We start from the raw sequence: 13969 nt of genomic DNA on the forward strand, positions 1-13969 counted from the left end.
ATTATCCTTTAAAGTTCCTATGAACACATCAATCCTATGCTCCTCTGGAATATTTTTTACCCTTATGTTCAATTTTTGGAACTCCTCAATGTGCTCCATTATTGAACCCTTTTGTTTGAGACTTATCAATTGGCTAAAAAAAGTGTTGCTTTTTGTATCCTCATAATGTGTTGTCAATTCTTCCGTAAAAATTGACCAAGTGCTAATTTGTTTATGAGAGCAAAGCCATTGATACCATACAAACTAATTTGGTTCCAAATATAAAGTTGCAATACGTACATTTTGTGTGTTTTGCACATTATTGAGATTGAAAAATTGCTCCATCTGTAATATCCATGTTGCGGGATCCTTGCCATCAAACTTCCTCATATCAATTTTTTGAATATGGTGAGTCTTCGATCCCACATTAGAGTCTATGAATTCATGATGAACATTTCTTTTGTTAGCATCATGAGTTTCCTTTACTACCTTTTCACCATTAGTAAGTATTTCTTGTAGAAAATTTGTCAAATCTGTCTTCAAATCTGCCATGTCTCTCTTCAAATCTGTCTTCAAATCATCAAACTTAGCTTCCATGCCCTTTATCTTAGATTCCACGCCATTTATCTTAGCTTCCGTTAGCTTTTGTGAGAGTGAAATTTGTTGCACTTGGTCTTGTAATTTTGATATATCATGTAGCATTTCTTCATTTTTTTCATGAGTCATGCTAGGGCTTTCAAGTTACTTACTAGGTGTTTGCATTTTCTTTCCTCGGGGCATCAGTTACCGATAACAATGCTCTACTATGCCCTTTGAATTCCTTCAAAATAATTTTTCAAACCAAGCTTAAACAAAAATTTAAAAAAATCTACACAACTTTTTTCACTTTGTAGGAGCTCGATATTGCCTCTGATGTCTCTCTGTAATTTCGGATCATCCAGTTCTGAAATTGCAAGCTGTAGTAGCCCTCTGTCTCCTCTTTCCTATGCCACCAATCTGATCCCAATTGGATTCTCCAAGGAAGAGTTATGTCAAATCTCCCACAGTGACCTGATTATAGACTAGTTCAGCAGAGCGAACTTGTACGACGTGTCATGTGTCCCTGTTTCGACCTTTGGCTCTGAAAAACATATACAAGAAACTACAGTCCGTCCTCTTTCTATACCTTCTTATGAAATTTCAATCCGATGCTCAGAAAGAAAGTTATGATGATTTTCCCCAGGTCACCTGTTTGGAATGTAATTCAGGAGTCTGCAAAAAGATCAACTTCCTCAGATCATATCTCCGTAAATATAGCACAAAAAGATCTGAAATTCAGACCCAAGATGCAGCACGATGTCTTCTCAAATGGGTTTTTTTTTTAGCTTCTGAAACGTCGCAGAAACAAAGTTATAGCGAAAATTCCACGATGACCTGTTTGGAGCAGCGAAACCCTAGAATCCAAAGCTCTAATACCAAATGTTATGAACCAGCTCAAGAAAAAGATAGAAAAGATAGATCCACGCCTTAGAATTCAGCCTCTTCGAGGGGGCAACCTCCTTTACATTACGTAAATGAACAATTCTTGGATGATTCAAATGACAAAACCTCCTTTCTATATATAGGAGTCTAAGGAGTCACAATATAACCCAGCCGACCTAACAATAATAATATAAAGCCACAAAAATAACAATAGAGGGATTCTATGGGGCACAGTAATAACAATATGGGGACAATAGGGGCACAACAATATTAATAATGGATACAACTACAATAGTAATGGGGTAATCACTAGTATTATAGGGACCCAACATCAAGTTACAAAGATTATGACATGGCAGGTATACAATTGTCTTGTATTTCATAAATTGAGAATGTTCTTTATTATTTAGTTTAATGTTTACTTCAACTACCAAATTATGATGATTCTACAACTAATACACGATTTTGTAGCCAAGTCCTTGGTTTGACAGGTTCCAAGGTGCCAACTGGGAAGCGAAATATATGGATAGGTGGCAAGTGATGCACTCAACGATTTCCTCCTATTCTCATGAACCATATCGATGGAAACATGTCCTAGCAATGCGGTCAAAGGCAAAGTCAACCTATGTAATCGACAACATGCAAGCGAGAACAAGATTTGTGCCTCATGATTTGCTTTGATAATAACAAATCATGAGCGAATTATGCAATATTATATTTTCAAGTTAAATTTGGTTTCTGTTTATAGGGATTAGGCGTATAGCTATGAACAATTAATTGCCACGAGCTTTATAAATATGCCTCTCGGCAGAAATGAAAACAGTGATAGTGAATGCGGCAGTGAGACTTAAGCTTTGTTATTTGATACTCTATTTTTAAAAAGGATCGCTTCATTTTCTCAATGCGTGGCTAAAGTGCTTGATCAATAATGTAGTGATTGCCTGCTTCTCATGGAGGTCCCCCTTGAGATAGTAAGGATTCTTGTTTTGTTTTAACAGTTAGCTATTAGCCTTATATTCTCGTAGATTTTTGTTTATTCAATTGAGTATTTATGTTTTCAATTTTCTTTTAGAGTTAAGTTAAAATCATTGTGCTAATCATTCTTACTGTTCATATTTTGAATGCACATGGATAAATCTTAGCAACAGTGATTTAGTTTCACACAGAGTTTCATCTTAGACAGTAGATTTATTTGCAGAATTAGTTGTTAAATTCAAGCATGTATGGTCTTTAATTCAAATAAGTGCGAGTGTGTTTTAAGCAAAAGTTTGTTTCATTTCATTTTTCATGCAAGTGGGATTCTTATTCATGAAGACGTGTGATTTTCTTTAAACACGAGATTTCTTAAGTGAGAGCAGTTTTCATTTATGCAACAGAGTGTGAATTTCATTTAAGCAAAGTATGGATTGATTTTCATTTATGTAAAGTGTGAGATTGATTTACATTTATACAAGTGTGAGATTTATATTTTAAAGTAAAATGTGGAATTTTATAAGTAGAAGTAGTTTTGTTTGAAATCAGAGAGTGTGATCATCATTGTAGAGATAATCTTATTTTATAGGAATAACTAATTTGATCATGTGCATTTCAATAACTTAATTTAATTTAGAATTTATATTTCAATAACATAATTTAATTTAGAATTTCTGTGAATAACAAAATTTAATTTAGAATTTATATTTCAATAACATAATTTAATTTAGAATTTCTGTGAATAACAAAATACTTCTAACACATACAGTGCACTTACACTTCATCAGTTTACTAGCCCTGGTTGATAGTTCATGTAAGTAATTTAAGATCAATTAAATAACTAAATAGTATGACTAACACTTCGCCCACTATGACATACAAAGCTAAAGTCTCTACAACCATAGAAAATGACCTTGATGAAGTATTCTAATATGCCTCTAGGAGGATTTGGTAGGATTCCTCACCAAGACTATAGTTGATCGTATTTGTTTACTTTCATGTGGATCTGATGAATAATCCACTTGATCCATATTCATGATTTCTTCATCTAACCCTCTCATGAAATCACATCCACAACCCTATCCAAGAGTTTAGGAAACTTATCAAAAACATGTTTAGTTATCGAAACTAAGTTTATAACCTATTAAAACCCATAATAATTAAAAACATCAAAATGATAATGAATGAGCTGATAATAATGCAAGTAAAAATTCATTGCAAAACATATTTTCAATTTTTATTTTGCTAAAAAATTAGAAATTAGTTTCTTATGATTTCAACTTGCTGAAAAAGGAAAAAATATTGACTAGTAAAACCACATTAAAAATATTAATGTGGTTGATATAGCCGAAGGCTTTATAAATATAGCAAAAAAAACTATTGCAACAGGAAGAATGTCTTACCAATTACCTGATTAACCATGTATGAAAAGGTTATGGGTCGACTTTAACCTGAGAAAAAAAAAAAATTACACATCTTATTGTAAAATGGATCATTTTGCTAAATAAAATTTGCTTATTTATTAATTTTCCCATTTAATTAGAATATAAACTCATTATAGTTGGAATAATCTCAAATCCCTAGGAAATTGATGTAGGAAGCCATGTGGCACAAATCTAATTTAATTTGAGAAAAAAAAAGGAATTAGACATCCTAAGCATATGCTGAGCATATTCCCTTGAGAATCAATCAAGGTCGTCAATTAAAAAAATAAAGAAAGTCAACAAATCCTCATCCACTTTAAGTTGAAATAAGAAGCCTTCGACGGTTATAATTTTTTCCTTCCATTTTATATTAGTCATTACTGTTGGCACGATGCAACGTATAGGCTCCAATATACCATGGTTGTTATGATGACAAGGTTGGGCATAAAGATGGTGTGCCCTATTAACATAATAGTTGATTGGTTGTGTGATGATTATGCTTGCCTGCTTAACCATCCTCTATCTCCTTTATGAGCAAGTGTTAGCGATAAAAGTAAAAGAGGCATATATACATATTTTATTAAGAATTTTGAAATAGCTTTTGAGATTACCTTCTACTTACCCTATATTTGTTGTGAGGAGTGGTCTCCAGTAGCATATAAGTCTTAATATACCATAATCTTCATGGCAATAAGGACATCCATAGAGCTAGTGTTGCATGTACTTATATAATATTTGATTAGTTGTGGGAAGATTATGTTCACTTGTTTTACTATTCCCTTATTCCTATATGTGGCTCATGTGCCACATGTTTATAATGTGAATGATAATAAGAATAATTATAAAAGTAGTGTATGCCTCTTTTGTTTGACATCTATAAATCACTATTATGACTACACAAATCGCCTTCCCCCTTATTCCATAGTGGTTGTGAAGGTTGGCCTATGGTAGTATATAAGCCCTAATATACCATGATCTTTATGCCAACACAATCATTTCCAAAGATAATGACTCCAGTGGTAACATTATGATAGGAGTTTTTTTCAATAATATTTGATCTATTTGATAATAGTGTGACTAACACTTCACCCACTTTGACATACAAAGCTAAAGTCTCTACAACCATATGAAATTACCTCGATGTAGTATTCTAATAGACCTATAGGGGGATTTGGTAGGATTACTCACCAAGGTTGGAGTGGACCATATTTGTTTACTTTATCATGTGGATCCGACAAATAATCCACTTGATCCATATTCATGATTTCTTCACCTATCCCTCTCATCAAATCACATCCTCAACCCTATCCAAAAGTTTAGTAAACTTATCAAAGACATGTTTAGTTATCGAAACTAAGTTTATAGCCTATTAAAACCTCTAAGAATTAAAAATATCAAAATGATAGGTAAGCATGGGAAATGAGAATGAACATATTGACAATAATGCAAGGAAAAAATCATTGTAAAACATCTTTTTGAATTTTCAATTTGCTAAAAACTTGGAAAAAAATAATGATTTTAATTTGCTAAAAAAGGGAAAAAATAATTATTATAATTTTTTCCTCCATTTTACACTGGTCATGAAGATTGGCACAATGCAACATATATGCTCCAAGATACCATGGTTGTTATGATGACAAGGTTGCCCATAAATATGGTGAGCTATATTAACATAATTGTTAATTGGTTGTGTCATGATTATACTTGTTTTATTAACCATCCTCTATCTTCTTTATGAGCAAGTGCTAGTGATAAAAGTAATAACATGTATATATACATATTTTATGTAGCATTTTGAAATAGCTTTCAAGATTACCTCCTATCTTATATTTTTTGTGAGGAGTGGTTTTCAATAGCATATAAGTCTTAATATACCATAATTCCTGGCAATAAGGACATCTATAGAGCTAGTGTCCCCCACACTAATATAATGGTTGATTAGTTGTAAGGAGATTATGTTTACTTATTTTATTATCCCCTCATTCCTATATGTGGCTCATGTGCATGTGTTTATAATGTGAATAATAATAACAAGAATAATAAAAGTAGAGGATGCCTATCTTGTTTGGCATCTTGAAATCACTATTATGATTACAAAAATCTCTTTCCCCCTTATTCCACAATGGTTGTGAAGGTTGGCCTATTGTAGCATATAAGCCCCAATACACCATGATCTTTATGCCAATAGGGGAATTTACATAGGAAATGGTTCCCTTGGTAACATGATGGGTGGTTGATTTGGTACTTATGCTTTCTTGCTTGATGTTCACATTCCTCCCTCGTGTGGATTATATGAATGTGTTAATAGGATGAAGAATATTAACAAGAATACTAACATTTTGTTATATCATATCCAGATCACTTACATTAATTTTTTTATGGTCGACGTTTCGAGCCAACAAGTGTGGATCATCCTCATCTTTGTCATGAGGACGCGCCACACTTGTTAGCTCGAAACGTTGGCCATATTTTCTTTTATTGTGGGTGATCTGGAAATGCTAGAAAAAAATAATCTTATCGCTAAATCCTCCACTCCATGAATACTAATAGTTGAATATCTTATCATGTGTAATACTTTGGAATGGCTTATATGACATATAAAATATTCTCCACTCTTATCCCACATTGGTTGCAATTATCAAAGTAAAGTACAATGTCACCCTAAGAAAAATTAACATGGTATCAGAGTTGGGCTAAGAAAAGCCATGGGGATCACCCTGATGATGACACCATTGATGGAAGCAAGAAGAGGATGGTAGAGATCCAGAAGAATTCTAGGGTTTTAAGAAAACCTTACGAAACTTGATTATTAGGTTTTGATGGATTCTATGAAGTTAGGGTTGAAGAGAAAACCTTGGTTTATGGAAAATTCATGAGATATGAAACCTATCTCGTCAATGTGAAGATGCTCAAGCCCTAGATGGGATAATCCCTAACAAATCTGTTTGGATACTTTAAGGCAACATTGGTATATGAACCATGGACATTGATGGATCTTGAGGATTAGTTCTAGAGGGAGAGGATCACCTCTCATTGAAGATAAGTATTTATTGACTTATGATGCTTCTTACTTGTTAGACTTATAGATATGATGATTATGTTTATTACTTCCTACATATTTATTTGAGTATATGGATGTTTCTAACCTCCTTGATGAGATGTGATGAGTAGATCCTTCTTGAGGATCATTTTGAGATGCAGATTTGGAAAGAGATAAAGAGGTACTTGATGAAAATATGACAAATTGCTTCAAGTTTCCTATGTCTAATGAGTAGGTGCCTAGGTATTTGAGTACCTCAAGGTATGCATGGTATGTTGTGTTTCAGCTATTGGCTCGGTAAGCCCTAAGGTATGATGAGAATGCCTCTTTCTTTAATGGCTCATACATGCATATGAAAGTGACTTGGATCTATGTTTCCTATGATGAAAATATGCACCTGGTGTTGAACATTTTTTGATAAACTTGATGTTTAGCTAACATCTCTAATATATATGTTGGATATCTTGATCCTATAAAGAAGGTTAGCACCTTGGCTTTAGAAAATGATACTCTTGATATTTGTTAGGATTTCATATAGAAGGATAGTTCATTGACTCCTATACATGAGTCTGCTAGTAATTCTTATGAAAAGCGTGATGAAAGCATATGGAAAGAGCGATTGACACTCTTGTTGTTTTGATAAAGATTTATTGAATGACCTAATTTGATCTCATTGGTCATGAAGTGCATGGAAACCTTGATGTGAGAGGTATAAGTGTAAGATTGATATTCTAGATCTCTTACTGCCTATGGTCTTGTCTTGATGGCATATGGTTAAACTGGATGCAGTAACTTGATGGAGTGACTTGATAGAAAATGCCATTATCTTCATAATCTTTGAGATATGATGCTACATCTATCTATTGCTTTGAGTCCAACCTTTGATGAAAGAATGATGTCATGAGGTTGATAGCCATATGCTTATGATCTAATAGATCTGTTATTACTTGAATCAAGTCGAGACAAGTTACTTACATGAATGAAGATGAATGATGCAGATCCCCAGTCAGAGGGAGAATCGCTTCTCAAGATTCTTACCCTTATTACTTGTATTATATGTTGTTGAAGTATGATTTATGTGCATCTGATAGTATTGATCTACAACAGAGTTTTGGATATGAAGCCCATTCAGAAATTAGGGTTTCTGCTCTGGTCGCATTCACAGATCTATGAGATTTCGTCCTTGTTTGCACGCATCCTAAGGCCTAGACAACGTCTAGGCAGCTAAAGTCGCTCCCATGCTAATCTAAAGAGGGAGACTAGAGGTTTGGCTGTTGTTGACCATCATCTGAAGTTGTCTGAACTCTAAATCATGATGTCCTTGACATAGTCTTCCATTATTAACTGATTTCTGAAGTTGTTGAGTTAAATTGTTGATCATATAATGAAGTATTGTGCAGATGGTCACCTGGAAGATATCAAGACCACATATGTATTGCAGATAACAACAAGATTTGCTAATAGGAAAAGATTGAATGTTTTCCATAGCATGAACATGCATACTGAACTTGTGTTTGCAGGTGACCGGGACATACATATAGATATGTCACTATGTTTGTGATATAAGAGGTTGGCATGATTTAGCATTACTGGTATATATGAAAAGTGTTTTGTCATGAGGCGTGATAATAACTTTGAATTGATGATTGAGATGTGCTTTGACTATAGATCTCTCTATGATAGCAATTTGGACTTGACCTGATGACTAGTGATATGATCTGATGATTGTTGATTTGCCCTGATATCGATACTATGAGGGCATGATGACTTATGTGGGTATTTGGAGATTGGCCTCCTTATTCTTAGCACAATGGTTGGAATAATGATAGTTGTGATTTGGCATGAAAAATGGAACCTGCATGACTCATCCTTGATGTATGCATTTGCACCTAGTGACAGGATGAATTATATTATGCTTATGAGAATGACTTGATAAAGTTCAGATTGATAATGCATGACTTGTTGGCATGATTTGATATGAGCTCCATATGTCTCCTGGTTGAAAGTATTAATCCTATGATAATGATGACTTTGATAATGGTCGTGATTTGGATTCTAAACTCTGATAAGTTGACTTTGTTGTTGATGTTACAACATTGAGTTATGTAAGGATGATCATGTTGGCTTAGTTAGGCATTATGCTTAGAGCATTGCAATCTAGATATGCCTAGATTTGATAATTATCTGATGAAGTGAAGATGATGAGTTCCAAGGTATGGCTTTGATATTGATTATGGTTTTATATCCTGATGATCTACTTGTGACAGGTGATGAGCCTCTGATGATCTAATCAGAGGGAGATGGATTATGAAGCCCGAAATAATGTATCATGGCATGATGAATCGATTTCTGGAATTTGGGAAAGAAATTCCATATTGCAAAGCTATTAGAAAATGTTTTTAATAATGAAAATGAAAATCCTTGGATACTCTGATTTGAAGTTCAAGATGTTGTTGAACTTGACATGGCATCCGATGATTGAAGCATTGATGTTTCGTTTTGAACATCCATCTGTATATGTATGATGTGAATAGAACCTTAATGAATTCATGAGTGAGTTGCTTCACTCACATAAAGTTGCCACCGAGCATGCTTTGAAATATCTTCACGAGGTGTTCTATTTTGAGAATGTGAAATTTCTCCTATGATTTGTATTTGCATAGATGTATTGTTGATATTTGAGATTATTATTGATAAGCACATTTGGACGCTGCTTTAGTATGCGATCTACCATGATATCTTGGATGAGAGGTCCATAACATGACCAAGTTTGATCATGATGTTGCTAGCATGGCTAGCTGTGAGGTAGGATACAAAAGCTCCTTAGAGAGTTGTTTGAGCATGATATGGATATGACATGGATACCATGGATACATTATGATGATCTGATTGGCTGTAAGTCCTATATTTATAGTTGGGACTAAGATACTCTCATATATTGAGACAATGCAATTGTTTGAAACAAGCTCAGGCTTGTGGTTGGCACCTCTGTGAGAGGGAGAGTTATTATGGTATCCTTTCATGATCTATATGTTTATTTATGATCTAACGTGATATTTGATTTGATGTTCTGTATGAACAAGAAACATCTACTATTGAGACAAGCAGATTGGAGATATTCTCTCAAAGGAATCTTGGTTTTTAGAGAACATCCCCTCCAGATGAGGGGCAGCGTTGATCGAGAACACTGAGCCAACTCTTCCCCCTTGTTTGAGCTCCCAGGGTGAGGAATTGAGGGATAATGGCACCTGAGGTTGAGGGAACTCTGGACAATGAAAATTTTAGGGACTAATATTCGCAGGTGGGCTAATTTTTCATGTTTTTTTCCAAAAAATGATTAGGCAATTTCCATTTTTTTCTAAAATGATTCGCCAAAATTTTATAGTACACCATTATTTTACCTTAAAAATTGCCAAAATATTATATCGACTAATATAAAATCATTGGAAATCTAAATATTTCTACAAAAATATCACCAAAAATTTTACAATTTGCATATTATGGACTAGTAAGATTCGCCAAGGTTTCTAAACTTTAAGATAAAATTCCATCCTTAAAATTATCCCTGACTCTAGATAATAGGGTACTCCCCTATATGTTACCCATAAGGTTGAGGGTTTTACTCCCCTGTTTGGTCTTTGCAGAGTATACCCCAGTTGGCATCATACCCACAAGTAGGGCTTGTTGGGAATATTACTCCTCGTTTGGCCAACGAGTTGAGGGTGTGCTTGGGGTGTACAACCTAAGGCGATTATGATGCGGTTCTACCACATGACTATTCAAGGTCATTGATGGGAAGATCAGTAGGCAATAGGATTTTGGGTTGAGGGTAAATATCCTTAATGAAATTCCGGGTTGAGGGTAAAGCCGGGTTGAGGGTAAAGCTCCCCGATGAAATTCCAGGGTCGAGGGTGTACTCCCCTGTGTGATCCAGGGTCGAGGGTGTACTCCCCTGTGTGATATAGGGTCAAGGGTGTACTCCCCTGTGTGATCTAGGGTCGAGGGTTTACTCCCTTGTGTGATGAGTTATCCTATTTCTCGGTATAGGTGGAATCTATTTCTCCCCGATGTGATTCCAGGTTGAGATGTGCTCCTTGATGATATGCTCTCTGATGACGATTAATGATGATATTCTAGGTAGTATCCCGCTGACAGAGATTCCAGGTAGTAGCATGATGGATAGAGGGTGGTAGCTTGAGCTCCCCTCCGGTAACAAATTTTTCTTCTTCTAGATCCGAGAATGTTCAACATACGAGCAGGATCAATCAAGAGATAAGAAGGAATACACAAAGTGTAGGTCGAGATTTACAATGATGATTTGTGATGATGAGACAATTGAAGATGGACATGACACAATGAATACATGACAAAGATTACCCGTGATGATACGTGATGACACTCGAAGATTCCAAAATGGCATATTGTTCGATGGACATATATTGGCAAGTGGAATTCTCCCTAGCTGAGAGGAATGTTAATTTTTGCAACTGTGGCAAAATTCCACCTTGGAAAACTCAAATTACCGAGATAATGATTGCATTATATTCCTCTTTTCGATAGGACCAAAATCAACCTAAAGATCACCCAATTTGGTTAAGCGGAAGTTGAGTTATGAATTATTTTATTCATACATGTATTATGGAATGGGAAGGCCCTAACCACATGAGTACCTGTTTGGGTCAGTCTTAACCCCAATTAACCCCTCAGGAAATCCTATAAATATAAGAGACCTAAAGATCATTTGGACACATATTCTCTTCTTTGTTATCTTGGTTTGCATAGGTTTGACATAAGGAGTTCGCTCAAGGGTCCAAAATCATAGGTGAAAGGTTCGCTCTGGGTTAGGGTCTTCTAGATCTCAGTTTTTGGCACAAAACAGGGCATTTTCGTCCCTGGTCGCTAGCACACAAGCCTATGAGAGTGACTATAGACCCTTGGATGCTAGCACAAATGCTTACGGGAGCGACTCTGGGTTCAGAGGCCGATCAGAAGGTTCTGTTCCCAAGTCGCTCACTCTAGCTATCCCTGGGAGCGACCCTGTCATCTCGATCTCTCGCACAACTCAACAAGAGTGCGACTTTGGGTTTTAGAAGTACAGTGCCATAGTTTCTTGCACCAAGACCACTGAGAGCGACCCTGCAGTCACAATTGCTTGCATATAGTGACATAGAGAGCGACCGAAGGCAACATGGAGGTTAGGGGGCATTGCATATAGTGACATAGAGAGCGACCGAAGGCAATCAATTTAATTTTCTCCCTTTCACTGCTCGAGACCGAAGGAAACATGGAGGTTAGGGGGCGTCATTGAGTTTGACCGGGTTTGTAGGGTTCTGGAACGACGATTTTTTGAATTTTTAACATGAAGAAACTCACGTTTTATGGACAAGTGAACAAACAAGGGACAACGGGGCAAGAAATTTCAGAACCTGTGGAAACAAATGATCTAGGACAAGTGAAAATTGCCTCATCTGCCAAATCTGGGAAGTGGGTTTGGGTCAATGCCAAACAATATTCGGGAATTTTAAAATGAAGACTAGGCTGTCTAAAATGGGAGCAGACAAGGAAAAAACAACCTCAAAGGGAAAGTACTCGGGCCCTTCACAATAAGCATTCAAACAAGTCCCCTATGCAAGCATGTGGCAACAACAAGTCTAGAGGAAAAGTCATTGATGATTTTGCCTTCTATAGTCCCACATCCACACCTCTCACTTGGTCATCTGATCTTTATGTGAAAGAATTGTTAAATGCAAAACATAGGTTGGAGGTTTTAGAAGCTAAAGAGCAGGAAATAGATCATAAAATTCATATAATAACAACTTAAACAAGGCTTTAATAGAAAGTAATAAAGTTATGAAAGAACAAGTGGCATTGCTACAAGAAGCTCGTATGATAGGGAAGATAGAATGGTAGCGCATGAAGGTGGATATGCAAAACATAAAGAAATCTGTAGTGGACAATACAGAGGTGGTGAATGTGAAACCATCCCAGGATAAAGGGAAAGCGGTTGCCCAAATAAACAACCATGAAGAGAAATCCACTGAAGAAAGGAAATGAGATTCCACAAAAGTTTCCAAAGCTTGGGCTCAAGTTATTAGCAATTCTAATAATAGGGAAGGAGAAACAAACACTCGGGTTGACAACATGCAAGATAAAGAAAGCAAGGAAAGAAAAAATAGAGCAACATAATTATTAAAGGGGTGAAAAATTATGGGAAAAATGAAAGTACTTTTGACCTTGCAAGGGACTTCTTGAAAGACAAATTGCTATGGCAAGGAAAAATATGCCAAACATGGAGGGTGGGTAAGTTTAACGGTGAGAAAGCAAGGCCCATAAAAGTCATCATGCCTAGCTTGCATGATAAATATATCATTCTAAGTAAGAAGAATCTCTTGAGGGGTTCTCATGTTTTTCTAGAAGAAGATTTAGTTGTAAGACAATTGGAGGAAAGGAGGAAGGAAATGTCAATGGTTAGGGCAGTAAGATATGAATGCAAGAGAGGATGGATTTATAAAGGTAAAGATGTGATAACGCGATTTGGACCTCCTTCCAAAATTGAAGAGCAAGAGTATAATAAAGAAGAAGCAACAAACTCTTCAACAAGAAATCAGGAAGCAAGGTATGTATGGGAAAGCAGGGACAAAGACTCAACTGTGATTCTTTCATGTCAAAATAAATAGCAATAAAGTCATACCCAGATTTCCTTAAGATTAGTTTGTTGGAACTACAGAGATTACCCATGGAAATGAGGACCTAGGTTAGGGCCTATTGCGGAATATAGAGACATAATTTGCCTCGTAGAAATACATGAGCATGAAGGGTATGAGACACCTTTGTTTGAAGGATACTGGAAGATGGTAGTGTGGAACAAGGCAGCAGGGAATTACAAAGGACATGGGGGTATCATGGTATTAGTGAGGGAAAAAGGAGGTCATCTCATTCAGTTAGAAAAAGAAGACTCAAATAAACAATTCATTTGGTTTAAAAGATAAAAAAATGGAAATCACATTAGAATTGCAACATGCTATTTTGCGCTGCAAGTTTAAAAAATCTACAAAAGTAGAGGGCTTGACCACAAAGATCCCTTTGTAGCCTT

This window comes from Pinus tabuliformis, chromosome 6, assembly GCF_031772625.1.
Source record: "Pinus tabuliformis cultivar Carrire ecotype Pingquan chromosome 6, CPIR1, whole genome shotgun sequence".
In the NCBI taxonomy this organism is placed as follows: domain Eukaryota; kingdom Viridiplantae; phylum Streptophyta; class Pinopsida; order Pinales; family Pinaceae; genus Pinus; species Pinus tabuliformis.